The sequence below is a fragment of the Trichosurus vulpecula genome, chromosome 4 (assembly GCF_011100635.1).
Source record: "Trichosurus vulpecula isolate mTriVul1 chromosome 4, mTriVul1.pri, whole genome shotgun sequence".
In the NCBI taxonomy this organism is placed as follows: Eukaryota; Metazoa; Chordata; class Mammalia; order Diprotodontia; family Phalangeridae; genus Trichosurus; species Trichosurus vulpecula.
This window is the reverse complement of record NC_050576.1, coordinates 133,854,006-133,869,354: the sequence shown is the minus strand read 5'-3', so window position 1 is coordinate 133,869,354 and position 15,349 is coordinate 133,854,006. Positions and strand designations below refer to the sequence as shown.

Genomic DNA, 15,349 nt, shown 5'->3' with positions numbered 1-15,349 from the left:
ACCTGTTACTGCTACAAGATACAACTCAGAGTCAAGCTACCTGTATACAATGAGACCATCAAAATTAATACTAAATTAGAAGAATGAACAAAAATGAGAAGACTGCAACAGCTTCAACCAGAACTATTGTATGAGCTGTTGATGTCAAAAACTGACAAATAGAAAAAAGCAAAGACAGTGAGCTTGACTACCACTGTTTCCTATAAAAGTTTAACTGAAACAAAAGTCAATACAATGAGAAGGCCAAGGAGGGAGAGATGGCAACCAAAGGAAACCATTAGTTTAGCATGCAAATACTCTTGTAAAATATAATGGAGAATGATGACAAAAGATCATACACAGGATCACCTTATTTTAAAAAAGCAAAAAGTAGAAGAGGTGCAAATAAATCTGTGAAAAGCTCGATGGGAGAACTTAGTATTTGCTGATTACAAAAAAAGTATTTGATTCAGTAAAGGAAAATTCAGCTTTAAAGGCTCTCTTCCAACAAAGAATTTCTCATAGTTGTATTAAGGTCATAAAATATTCTTTGATGAATGCAACCATAGAGATAACTGTATCAATGACATTTTGATTATGAACATCAAGTAAGGCATAAAACAGGGATTCTAAAAAGAAAAGGAAGAATATTGACATAGAAATGATAGGACAGCACTCAGGATGAAATGCCTTATGTATGTGAATGTGTGCTTTTTTTCCCCTTTTCCAGTAGAATGTAAGCTCCTTATAGTCAGGGACACCCTTCAAACTATCATGGAAGATGTCCTGTGTAAGTTCCAAAGAGAAAAAGGATTACCTATAGGTGGTAAAAATGCTTCAGATACTTCTATTTGTACATTATATTCTGCTGATTACATAAAACCCTCAAATGTTACTAGGTTTCTTTAATGAGATCCATGAATACTTAAAAGAAATTGGCTTAACAATACATACAAGAAACCAAATGGATCAAAAATTCCTGTTGTTCAGAATGACAAACAAATAGCTGGAAGACCAGTCCACTAAGTTAGTACATATATCTGGGAGAGGTAATGTAGATGGACATTGAACTGGGCCTGTAATTGAACAGAGGAAAGAAAACTGCTTTGCATTTAGGAAAGTGCATGGTGGTACTTTTAGTGATTATCCCCAAAGACACAATACTATATGATTGTAATTTTGAAACACCATAGTCTTCAAAGAATCAAAATTGTGAGTGAGAGCAATGGGAAGATGTAGCATATTTCCAATGACGTCCTAGATACAAATACCTAACTCTACATTCAGCACACAGTAGGCACTGAGAAAATACCCATCGAATGAATTTATGTTTTGTTCATTACCCATGAGAATCAGTCTTCCTGCACATATCAATAAAAGACAATAGCCAACCTTCTCTAAAGTCATACCAAAAAGAGTGACTCTCAAATACATAAATGGATCAGGAGCCTATTTGATGTAGGTATTCCCAAATGGTATAGTGTATAGATAGTATGCCTCAAATCCAAGAAGCCTTGGGTTCAAGTCTTGTCTCTGATCACATACTGACTTTGTAACATTGGGCAAGAAATGTAACATTTTGGTGCTCTACCCAACTCCATAAGTCTACCTTTCAGAGAAGGTGTTGCCCTGCATTGGCAGATGAAATTCTTCATGAGATGCTCCCTATACCAATGAGACCACAGGTTTAGTTCTTATAGCCCTAGCCCTAGGCACTCAAACAATGCAGATCATAATCCATCTTTACCTTCCCATTAGGGTCCATCCAAAGTACTGGAGGACTTCCTAGATTTCTCTTAATGCCACAAGAATACTAATGAAGTACATCAGCTGTATATAAGTTATCCATTGTTTTTGCTATATCACTAGCCCATTATCTTTGTTCAAATATTTCTTTGGTATAAGCCTTTACTCTGGTTCTCCTTCATAGCTGCTCAGAACCACCATAAGCCTTTCCAATGTCCCCCGGGTAGTACTCATTTTTAACATTTTAAAGACTATGGCGTTCCATAATTTGCAATTGGGCACATAATATTGTGTTAGACACTACAGGGATATGTGTGTATGTGTGTGTGTGTATTTTTACCTCTCCCACTAGACAAGTTTCTAGAGGGCTGTGACCATATCTCATTTATATATTTCTAGAGAGCTGGGACCATGTCTCATAAATATATTTCTAGAGGGTTGAGACCATGTCTCATTCACATATTATATATATGAACTCACATATATAATATATGAACAAGACATGGTCCCAGCCCTCTAGAAACTTGTAATCTAGTGGGGGAGGTAAAAAAAAACTGACATAAATATGATATGAAGAAATTTATGATAAATACCACAAATGGTACAAATACAGTTATCCCTTCTACACTGTGGGGGTTAGAGGCATGGCACCCCCACAATCTGAAAAATTCATGTAAAATTTTTTGACCCTCCCTTCATACCAGAGAAGAAGTCTGAATTATGATGGTATTGGAAGATGAATACTATACTATACATATATTTAACACATTTCTGAGTTTCTAAACTTTTTTTGTGTCCTCTCCTAGCCTTTGCGTGTTGTCTGTTGGCCTTTGCAAAACTCCCCAAAAATTCCCATTTAATTTCTTTTGCTGACCCACGATATATCAAAACCAAGATAGGGAAAGTCATGATGTGGAAGGGATAACCATAGTTGGAAACACAGAAGTTTGGGGAAGAGGGAAATCATTTCCAGTTGAGGAAATCAGTAAAGACTACATGGAGGCGGTGGTAGGTTTACAATACCTAAAGAAGACCCCAGCTAAAACTGAAGGTGCAAATTATAATTTCAGAGCACTTTCAAGAGGTTACACTGTTTCAGGTGTAAGTGCATTTTTAAGCATTTACAATATGGCGGGTATTGTGCTAAGTGATAAGGACACAAAATACATGCAAGTAAGACAATCCCTGCTCTCAGGAATCTTACATCCTAGTGGGGGAAGGACAACACATAAAGGGAGCTGGAAAGTCTGAAGCAAGGAGAAGGCAAGGAAGTCATCAGGGTAGCCTGGTTTAGAAATGGTAGCTAGGAAGTGAGATGAAAGCTTGAGTCCAGACAGGATAGGACAAAAGGAAGATTATATATAAGAAACCAAGGAGATTTAATTCTAAGTTCCCAATGAAGAAGAGGAGGTGTGATTAAAGGCCAGAATAGAAATAGCATGATTTGGAGTTGATGACTAGGAAGTAAGGCCACCATTTCTAGGCCATATGAGAAAAGTTTTTCTTGTTTCCAACTGATAAAAAGAAATGCCCTTATTCTGAATTAATTCAACCCCTAAATACATACAACTCTCAGGAAATATATTTGTAGATTGTTTAAAATCAAGAGCAAAACAATGTTTTTGCACATTATACTTAGCTATAATCTCAAATTTCAACTAATATCTTATGTTTTACTGCTTGATTTATTAACTGAAGTTATTTTTCTTTAAATGAGATCAGAATGATGAGCTTCAAATTTGTCCAATTCAAGTAGCTTTAACTTTAAAATATTAAAAATGTTTACTTGAATGTTTCATCTGCAGAAACCAAAATTAGAGCAGATTGGTATATCTTCAATAATATTAAAAGGCAATTACAACCACTAACATTCTGTTTGCTTTAAAGGAAGCAATTGTCTGTTGCAAGTTAAAGAGGCAATTAACATTTATAAGAGCACAGAGCCAAACTTTCCTCATTACACTTGGAGTGTTTCTCTACGAAAAGACATTCTATGCTACAGGTCAGACTAATAGCTACTAATCTAAAATTGGTGATTGGATTATTGGGATAAAAATGCCTCATGCTTATTTATCAGGCAAAGCACATACACCTAGACTGAAGAAATGTGGTCAATGGGAATTCCTTAAAAGGAGGTTGTGGCATTGGCAGTTCAAATTTCTAGAAACCTAGAAAACCATTCGAGTGTCTGAATAACACATGCATGTATAATAAATCTCAATAGTGCATTCAATTCCTTTGTTGAGTCTTCTTCAATATAAAATAAACATGATGAGAATTTCTAAAAACCAAAAATCTGCCCATACAATGGTAAATCATATCTCTCCTGAGAAGATTCTGATACAAACATTAAATGTACAAACAACTATGCCACATCACTAGGCACAAGGAATAATTTTTTTGCAAAATTTACATTCATTCCTTTTAAGGTAAAAATGTCAAAGAGATAATCAAGGATTTCCTCTAGGTTTTCTGTTTAACTTGATCCAAGGCTTTCCAATGGCCTGTATATATTTGTTTGTTCATAGTTACTTTCATGTTGTCTCCCCCATTAGAATGGGAACTACTTGAGAGAGGGGATTTTTTTTGTGGGTTTTTTATTTGTTTGTTTGTTTGCCTTTCCTTGTATCTCTAGTTCACGTGCAAGTCAAGACAGCACACATGCTATGTCGCTGGTACTCTTCCAGAGAAAAGGACAAACCACAATAATAGTAACACAGCACCTCACACCGAGGTGGTACTTGATGAAATGCTTACTGACTGACAGACAACAAATTTTCACCCCCAGCGTTTGGTTGGAAGAAAAATTCTGTTCCAGAGGATGAATTTATGTAATTTTTCTTATCAGAAATGAAAAGGTTATTAGGTTAAACACTTCAATCTCCAAAGAATTAAAACTGGGTATCTACCAGGGGGTAATAAAGATGGGCATGGTAGATGGGAGCAGGCTGTAACATATTATAAACAAGGAACTATGAATAAAAGATGTCATAGGATCAGAGATTTCAAGCTGGAAAGAATCTAAAAGATCATCTATGCCAAACTACTTAGTTTACAGAAACTAATGCCCAGAAAGGTGTGATGATTTAAGCAAAATCACCCAGGTTGTAAGGGGCAGAACCAGGATGGGCACCTGGGTCACTCAACTCCAAAACCACTGTTGTTTTCTGTTGTACCATGCTGCCTCCCTGTAGGCTGCTTGAGGAGCTGATGGTCAGTCAGCCCATGTGATATACAAGCTAGGGAGTGGTGGCCCAGCGTTAAGTAACTCCGGGCTTAATTTTCAATATTTGCTTCAGAATTCCCTACAAATCGGGGCTTGATTTGTTGTTTTGCTGATTGTCTACATTTAAGAAAGTGTTAATAATAAAGATTAAATTTTAAAGTGTGTGTGTGTGCATGTATCCCCACCCCCTCCCCCCAGAGGCTAGTAGTTAAATATTTAACCACCACAACCCAGTATCGCTCTATAAACAATGCTTGAGCTCAACAGGAGTACAATAGCAGACTCAGGGAAGGAAGTTATTACCAGACTGGAGGTGGTGTGACTAGAGGCTAACAACAATAGCCACAGCCGCAGGCATTTATGTAATGCTTTAATATTTGCAAAATATTCATACTTTAAATTGAAACCTCACAACACCAGCGTCTATGAGTGTCCTGATGATCTCAAGTTGGAAAAGCAAAGAAGATTCACAGCATTGTGGGTGGAGCCCTTGGGGGCAAACTTAGGGAAGGAAGGAAGGAAGGATGTGAACAAGAGAGCTACAGGATGGGCAGCCCTGGGTAGGCTGCTATCTGTATCATGGGAGGGACTATCCACTTCAGCAAGAACAAAGATTCATTTGAGTATTTACATATTGGAGTATGTAAGTTGAACAATTTGTGCTTGAATAATCTGATTCTTGATGAAAGAATACAGTAAATGAAATGTTCTTTTTCTTTCAATAACATTTTTTTGGCCATAATTTAGAGCCTACCTCATTGTCCAATTAAACTAATACACCTATCTCAGATACCTTGCCTTGTAGTAACTACTCCTGCTTCTTGCAGCTAGTCTCTGTTCTGTTTTCTTCTTAAGCATCTTATTTTACACTATGTTTTCACCTGTAAGCTACCCCAATCCTTTCAGCAACACTGAGTATGAACTTTAAGCAACTCCATATGAGCAGAATATCACTGTTACAACCCATGGTCAAGTTCCATGACAGAATAAGTTTCCCTAGAGCTCAGCAGAGAAGGTAGGAACCCCATGGGTTTTGCTGGTCTAGTAATGGCTCTGCCAGGGCCAACAGTTGAATAATCAATAAATTGAACTATGTTTATTAAATACTTACTCTACGTCAGGTACTAAGCACTGGAAATCAACAATTCTTTTTCTCAATGAGCTTTCATCTTCCTCCTCCACACCTTTGCACTGGCTATGCCCTCTGCCTAGTATTCATTCCCTCCTACAGAGAGTCCTCATGTTCCTTTAAAATGCAGCTTAAGCACCATCTTCTACACTAGGGCTTCTCAAACTTTTTCCCTCTCCACCCCTTCCTTCAGCACTTCTTAAACTGCGCATCCCACATCCCCCATATGGGGTCACGCACCTTCATCTTGTTCATCCTTCTCAAAAAGAACTAATGACATCACGAGAGTGATTCTTGATTTGCTCAAAATTTAGAAAGGCCAAGATCATCCACTGTTTCCCAGGCCATGGCCAGTCATCTTGACTTCCACACCAGGCCTTTCCTAGCTTCCCCAGCTACTAGAGCCCTCCCTCCCAAACATATAGGAGGAGTGGAAGGGACATAGGGATTTTTATTAACTTTTTAACTTTTTTTTAACTTTTTTATTAACTTTATTAACTTTTTTATTAATTAAAATTAATTAATATTAAATATTAAATTAAAAAATTAATTAATTTTTATTAATATTTTATATATCCTTGTTTTCTCCTTCATCAGAATTTAAGTTTATTGAGAGTAGGGATTGTTTCATTCTCTCTACTTTGTATCCCCAGAGCCTAGCACAGTTCTGACACATAATAAGTACTTAATAAGTGATTAATTGATACATTCTATCTGGGAGAAACAACATAAAGACATATCAGAAGTTACAAAATATATAGACTAGGTAAGGGAGGTAGGGGAGAATATTAGCATCTGGGGGATCAGGAAAGTCCTCATATAGGAGACAGAGTTTAAATCCAAATTCATACCTTACTAGCTGTGTGACCCCAGGCAAGTCACTTCACCCTGTTTGCCTCAGATTCCTCACCTGTAAAATGAGCTGGAGAAGGAAATGGCAAACCACGCGAGTATCTCTGCCAAGAAAACCCCAAAATGGGTCATGAAGAATTGGATACAACTGAAAACTAAACAAAATCTCTGGTTGTGTCTACTAAAAGTTTCATTCTCAATAGTTTTTGAAAGAGAATATATCATGTGCAGCTTCCAGTGTGTTTCTTCTTTTGTACTGACTGAGAAAACAACAATAACCATAGTAATTGCTAGAATGTGAATAGTGCTTTGAGGTTTGCAAAACTACATATGATGCCTCACTGGACCCTCACATCCACCCTGTGAAGTAGGTGCTATCATTATTCAGATGTTACAGAGGAGGAAACAGGCAAACAGAGGTTAAGTGACTTGCCCAGGGTCACAAAGCTTGCATGTGTCTGAGGCAGAATTCAAACTCAGGAGTTGTTAACTCCAGGCCCAGCACTCTATCCATTATTCCACCCAGCTAGCTACCTGAGTAGCCTCACTCCCTGAGATAAGTTATAAACCTTTGGATTGTGAGCACATTTACAAACCATAGAATGTGCTTCTTCAAGGGCACATCAAAAATGTTGTCAACTTCTTCGAATGGAAAGTGCCTTAGCCTACAAACACTTGACAAAGAGCTATGGCAAAACCAGTCATTTGAGAAGGCACCTAGGTGGTCCAGTGGCTAGAGCTGGACTGGGGTCCAGGGACTGGAGTCAAGAAGAACTGAGTTCAGATTTGATCTCAGACACTTACGATGCATGTGATCTTCAGCAAGTCACTTTACCTCTTTTGCCTCAGTTTCCTCAAGCATAAAATGAGAATAATAACAGCACCCCCCTTGCAGGGGTGTTCTGAGAATCAAATAATATGTGTAAAACACTTAGCACCATGCTTAGCACACTATAGAAATGCTTGTTTTTTGTCTTTCTACCTCCCTTTCCTCTTTCCCTTTCTTCCCTTTAGTCTATAATATAAATTCACTTTATACAATTTTTTCCAATGACCCGACTATTAATATCAAACAAGACATAAAGCAGGGAGATGTATGCTGGCCCAAAGGAATCTGATGCTATCATTAAGGATACAGTCCAAATGGATTAGGATTTCCTAGAGGTGGTGCTGTTCTCCAGATGTTCCTCTTTATGGATGGCATTGTGCTAATTGCATCAACTCAGCAACAATGCTAAAAGAGATCCACAATGTCTATAAAAAGCCTAGCTTACGATAAGATACTGGATTTAAATACTTTTATTTTTCTACTTGAAAAAGATGAAGGCAAGTTAAAGAAATACTCAAAATGTCATCTCCCTATCCATCCTGATGCCGATAGTAAGTCTTTCTATATATGAGAAAAAGTATAACTAGTCCTTTCCAGGAAAGCAATTCCATTTTTGAAAAAAAAAAAAAAAGAAAGCAATCTATTTGTTTTGTAGGACATTTCTGGCAATCCTCAGGGAATGGAAATCTGCAATTGATCAACCCTGACTTGACAAAAAAATCTAAGTGGCAATAAATTACTAAAGAAACTTTTCCCTAGAGAGAATGAGAATATTCTTTTAATACCATCATATAAATATACCAAAAAAAGCATTACCATAACGTTTAAAATGGCGAATTTGTATTCTAGCTTTTAAAATATTAATATTTCCCTTTTTATGCCAACACACCAAAATGCACCTTGTTGCATCCCCTAATAGCTTCTCTGCTATGGTAATTACAGCAAGATACCTGCATAGCATAACATATACCAATAAACACTATACGGAAATGGCATTTCTCAGGAAATAAATAAATTTCCTTTTTAAATCTTAAAAAGGGGAGAAATAGACAAAGCTGGAAAAACCCCTAAAGCTATCTAGTCCTAGGAAATTGATGCTGAGATCATATAATGGGTCAGTGGCAAAAGCCAAGAGTACAACTCCAGCCTCCTGGGTTCCTGCCCAGTGTTCTTTCCAATATATCCGCTACATAATACTTCCTCTAAAACATTATTGGACATTCTTTCTCCCTTGTCAGAGGACTTTTCTGTCCAGTTCATTCTTACGCCAAAAGAGAATCTAGTATGACAGCCAGAATGTAAGCTCCTTGAGGGCAAAAACTGCTTCATTTTTTGTCTTTATACCTCCAGCACCTAGCAAAAAGCCTGTCACTTTAATAAATGTTTACTGCTTAATATTATTTACAGTAAGTAAATAAATAGGTTAACAAATAGATGAATGGAGTGCTACTTAATATTTACTGCTTCATAAACACCTATTGATTAATTGATTGATTAGCATAAAAACTATACTCCCTCTGAAAGGGATGTAGTGTTTCCTTTTCCTAGCTGAAATCAGGAACAATAGTTACAGCTACATTTTTAGTGGGCAAGGTGGTGCAGTGGATAGACTGCCAGGCCTGGAGTCAGGAAGCCTCATCTTCCTGAGTGCAAATCTGGCTTCAGATGCTTACTAGCTGTGTGACCCTGGGCAAGTCATTTCACCCTGCTGGCCTCAGTTTCCTTATCTGTAAAACGAGCTGGAGAAGGAAAGGGCAAACCGCTGCAGTATCTTTGCCAAGAAAACCCCAAATGAGGTCACAAAGAGTCAGACACCACTGAACAAAAAAAACAACAATGCCATCTTAAGTGGACCTAGCCTAGGGAAGCTATGAGGCTCAAATGAGATAATAGATGTAACGCACTTTGCAAATCTTAAAGCATGCCAGTCACTGTTACTATTGTTACTGTTGTTGTTAGCCTACAGTTACCAGGCCTCCAGCGGGGTGACAATTATCTTCTTCTGCTAAGATTAAGCATTTTTTATAGAGCAATACAGGAGTATGCTGTTTAATCACTGGGGTCTTTGGAAGGAAAATATATTCACACATACTTTTACATTTAATCTACATTACTAATGTTTTTGTAAGTCTAAACCATCAACAAAACAATAAATTAAGCCTTGGTCTGCAGGGATTTCTTGGGTGTAAATGGTCACAATGAAAATTTAATAATGGGCTCTTCAAGCTGGTGAGAGCTGGTTCCAGCACACTTTTTATCTAGCCCATCCCTCTTCCACAGTATGTAGACCTCACAGCACTGCCAAAAACAAAGGTAGAATCATGCTTTCTCTGGCATCCCTACAACTATATGCCTGTCTCATATATGTAGGAAAAGGATCACAGAATGTACCCCACAAAAATTCTTATAGGGGTTTCTAGAAATTACTTATTTAAAGAATTATGGTACAACATTATACCATAAGGGCAGTACAGAGTTACAAATCTTGTGTTCTATATGAAATATGAGACAGAAGACTGTTATCAAATGGAGGGATCAGAAAAGGTTATGCAAAAGGCTTATTGTGTTGCTGAGGTGAACCCCAATTTCTGGGGTTTATGCAAGTGGAGAGAAAGCCCTAGTCATTTCTATCAAGCTGGAAAATCTTCAAATAACAATAATAATCATTAGTATTTATATAGTGTTTAAGGTTGGCAGAGCATTTTATAAATACTATTTCATTTTATCCTCCCAACAACCCTGAGAGGTTGGTGCAACTGAAGCAAGAGACTATTTTCCAAGGATCAGCCTAGTTAAATATTGAAAAGATTCCTCACCATGAGGTCTGGTTATTTGTTGATGGATTCTTTGGACAAAGCAAAGCGTGAAATTGATAAAAGTATAAAGTCACCCTCAATCCTAAGCAGTCATCTTCCACTTTCAAAATGATAGTGGTAGAGTAACAGATATGAGAACAGAGAGGGCTAAGAATCATGGGGTTTGGGGCTATCTATAAACATTAATTGTTGGCTGTCTAAATGGGAGTCCTTTGCCTGATGACATACACTACTATAGGACCTGAAAAAAATCAATGTTGATTTTTGCCCAAAATTAAAGACACAAAGAATTGCAACTAAATAGAAGGATGGCTCATAGATTCTCATCAGATACGAATAAAGGAAGTGACAGAATAGATATTATGATATAGTCATCTGAAGGATAGAGTTTTGGACTTGAAGCCAGGAAAAATAAGAGTTCAAATCTTAGCTCTGAAACTTATCAGTGGTATGATCATGGAAAAGTCATTTACTTTTTTTATGATGGATAACTGGGTAGGGGAAAGGAGAAATACTTATCTATTCAGAAATGAAGATGATATTTAAACAAAAATATAAATAAATTTATGTAAGATTTCAAAAAGAGGAAGTGTTACAAAAGTTTTTCCAATACTGCAAGATGGTAATAGGACCACCATCTACCAGTTTCCCCTTCCTTCTGCTGCATATGTTAGGCTAGTTTTCCTTTGACACGTGACAATGATTTCCCCAGATCTGACTGGCCAGAAGGACTAAGGCTTAAGCTATGCTTCCTTTGATGCAACCTCTAGTCATACTGTTCTTCTCTTTTGGAATGCCAAGGCCATCAAGTGCCTTTAATAAGTCTTGCCTTTGTTTGAATGGAGCAGGTAAAGTGGGACCCTTTTCTTGTCTTTGTCTTTGTTTTGGAGTGCTTCTCAGCACTAAGGAATCTTTGATTGAATCGGGAGTCTCTGATGACCTGCTTATGTCAAGGGAAGGCCTAGTTCACATGGGTTTGAGTCTCATGGTTGTGACGCCCTCTTTCATGGTTGTGATGCCCTCTGACTCTGAGCAAGTGTTTAAGTTAGAAGAAGGCCTAAATCACGTGGGTTTGAGTCACGTGGCTGTGATGCCCTGACCCTGAAGAAGTGTATATAAACTCAGAGGTTAGCATTTTGCCTTTGGGGGCACACTCATTGAAAGAGTGTTGGTGACAGAGACTCTGGGTAGTCTTTGAAGCAGGCGCCCCCGCCCCGGGCTTTGAAAACCCAGATGTTGGTGCTTCTCTCTGGTAATTATATATGTACTGTAATTTGGTCAGACAGAAAAAAGCCTGTCTGTTGATCTGTTTGTAATTTCTGTTTGTATTCCCTCTGAAGTTCAAGGTACTGGCTTTTCCCTCTGAATTAAGTGAATGGTATATGTATGTTTAATTAAAGTAAGATTGCTAACCCCTTTGATCTGCTTTTCTAAGGAAAGTAATTTTAAGGTGTGTTTCCTACAGGATCCAGTTAGCTTTGCACAGAGATACCCTTAGTACACCACCACGTTTAGCACCTTTCACCCTGGCTAATCATCTTGGTTACACAGGGAACTAGCCAAGAGAATATGGCCAACTCGACCCAATTCATCATTCCTGTCAGATAACACAAAGCATATGTTTTACCAACAAATTAATACCATCATCTTCACATACAGAGAACATATACAAATGCTACTGTCTTCAGGCAATATGTTACATGTTATATGTATACATATGTTTTTGTTGTATATATGTTGTATACATATGTTATATGTAAATGTGTTTATCATATAATATATACATATAATATGGAAAGAAATACGAATGTGTAAATAGCATCCATATACTTTCAACTCGTATATAAAGACATGTGCATTATTATCTTCTTTATAAACAAAGATTACACACTAAGTCACTGACAAACTATACAAAGAACATGCCACCATCTTTGTTGTACAAAGAGCAGAATACACTAAAGTACTTTTTTCTTTTTTGCTCATAAAAGAACTATACTAGATAAATCATGAACATCGAAGGATTGGGAGAGATCAAAGACTGCCAGTACTGCCAGCCCTCAACCTTTTATCTCCAATCATCACCTTCCCAGCCCTGCCCTATCTTCCTGCTTGGGTAAACCATAAAACAGCTCCTTCCAGCTCAAGAAACCCTAACTTCTTTCCTTCAGAGAATGAAAAGCCACCACATTTATTAAACATTAGGCTCACTGTATTTCTCCCTCACCCCCATATAACAAATAGCAAGCAGACCAGCATTCTGACAGAAGCTACAGTCCTGGAGATTGGAAGAGAAGAAGCTTAATGTTAGCGAGAGGTACTACAGAGGGGAAAGAAAGAGGAATCCAGGGAAACAAAATTAAATGAATAGGCTGATAGGGGGTCGGGAGTGTTGAAAGGGTTAGGAGTTGCAGATAGCCTGCGGGAGAGATGGTGGGAGCTTGAAGAGGCAAGTAGAGTCAAAAAGAAAGATGGGATATGGGAAATTGATGACCTACTTTCTTTTATGGATGTATTACATATTAAGCCAGTTTTTTCACCTTCCTCGGAGCTTGGAAAATAAGATACATTTCTTATAAGGCAATATGTCATATGTAGATATATAGCACACTGAAAGATAAATATTAGCTCACCCCCTCGGCTTTCTTTTCTCCGGGCTAAGTAATCTCGGCTTTCCATCTTTTCTTAGAGGTGCTATGAACTCTCTCAGGCTCCTACTCCCTCCATTTAAGCATGGTGCCCAGCATCAAACCTGATAGTCCAATAAGGGTCTAATTTAGGAGTTCTGAACTTTTTTTTATTATAGACCTTTTTGCAGCCTGATGAAGCCTAAGGGCCCTTTCTCAGAATAATATTTTTAAATAACTCAGGAAATAATAAGGAAATGCCACACTTCAGTTAGAGGTTAGTGAAAATAAAGATCTATTTTTTTCCATCCAAATTCATGGGTCCCCTGAAATGTTTCCATAATTCCAGGTTAAGAATTCCAGGTCTAATCAGTGATGGATATAATGGTAATAAAATACACAAATGAGCAAGGCAGGCCTGCATATTAGAGCAGAAACCAGACTAAGGAGAAAGAGCAAGAATATCCCATAACATCTATTGCCCTTTACCATCTTTACAATAGCCACGAATTAGAAGAATTGTTGTAAGAACATACTTGAACAAGGGTTAAGATGGTTAATTGGTCTTACCATCAATGGGCAAAAGGCACTATTTGTAGTAGCTGACATGAGGTAGGTTTTTTCCCTTCTGCTTTCGAAATTTATTTCACCTCTGGGACACAACTTCATGTTGTCCAAGGCTTAAAGGGTGATAAAACCTGACCATACGTCTAATAAAGGAAAGCTTCATTCATGCTGACTGAAACAAGAGAAAATAAATTGTCTAAGATTTCCAGAGGACAAAAGCTTCATTATTTTCTCTATTCAGAAACTAAATAGTATATAGCTAAATCGAACTAGGCTTTTCTTATGCATTCAAAATTTAGAAAATTTATCTTTTGTTCACATTGTGTCTTTCCAACAGAATTTTATATCTAAATTATTTAAACCCTACATGCAGAATATAATTCTTGAGATCTGCAAATATTGTTAATATGAATGATAAGAGTATAAAACACTGTAGACAAGGCACCATAAAATGCTAATTTGTTAAATATGTCAATTTATTCTTAATACTTAAGACTCAAACGATACCTTAAACAGTAAAGTATTTTGTGACTATTAAGTATCTAACTATAGCATGGTTTCTTATGCTTCAAATTCTGGTATACTGAGTCATATTCCCTGGAGAAAAAGGAACCAGCCTCTCTTATTCACCATTGACAACAGAAATGCTCCTTAGGGGCATGATTTGATCCCCCTATATTTTGCTTCAGCAGACATGTGGGTGGAAGAAAGAAAAAAGAAAAGAAAAATGAAATACTGATGGTGGGGATACAGGCTAGACACAAGGAATCCTATTATACCTGAGTGTACTCTGGGGCAATCTGACATAAGACCAGAAAAGATGACAGGCACATACTAAGGGCTTAATAAATGCTTGTGGATTGATTAAATGACATGGATTAAAAGGGGCAAGAGTATTCCAGTTGTACAGAATTAACAAGACCATTCTGATCAAGAGCAAAATATGCATGAGAATAGAATGGGGACCTAAGCAGTTAATGGGTGGTAGACAAGATTCAAGAGTGGTCAAGCAAGAGGCTGATTCTTCTTGAGACCAGAGATCAGGTCACAAGATTCGAATTTAAGAGAGGTGAGAGGTCTGGGGGAAGCAGGTCAGAAGACTACAGTCAGAACCCTAGAGAATTGAGTAGAATTTCAATCAGTTAGGAAACTGGGTGTGACTTCAACACTATTCTAAAGCTGACTGAAGATGTTTTTAGTCTTGTCCTAAAGCTAAGGAGGCTAGATGGTGTAGTGGAAAGAGTGTTGATTCTGGAATTGGAAGCTTGTAGGTTCAAATCCCAGCTCTGTCTCTTATGATTTGTGTGATACTAGAAAAGTTACCTTAATTTTCTGGGCCTCCATCTCTCATCTTTAAAATATGAGATTATACTTAATGGTCCCTTCTAGTTCTGGATTTATGATCCTAGTTCAGTTCTGACCTATATCTGAAGGGGGTAGTGCTTTCTGGTTTAGACAAAAGTTATGAGGAAATGGGATGTCTTTGGCAACTTCTGAGTTGGAGATGAAATGTATAAATTTATTTATGGATTTGAATATATAACAATAAAGGAAGATATCACTTCTGTTCTTCCAGGACCT

General features: G+C 37.4%; 1 protein-coding gene across 1 annotated transcript in view; it reads right to left on the bottom strand.

Annotated features, from left to right (window-relative positions):
• SMYD3 (SET and MYND domain containing 3) overlaps nucleotides 1-15,349 on the bottom strand; it is a 1,057,397-nt gene that overhangs the window by 867,399 nt on the left and 174,649 nt on the right. The gene's annotated exons all lie outside the window — the stretch shown is intronic.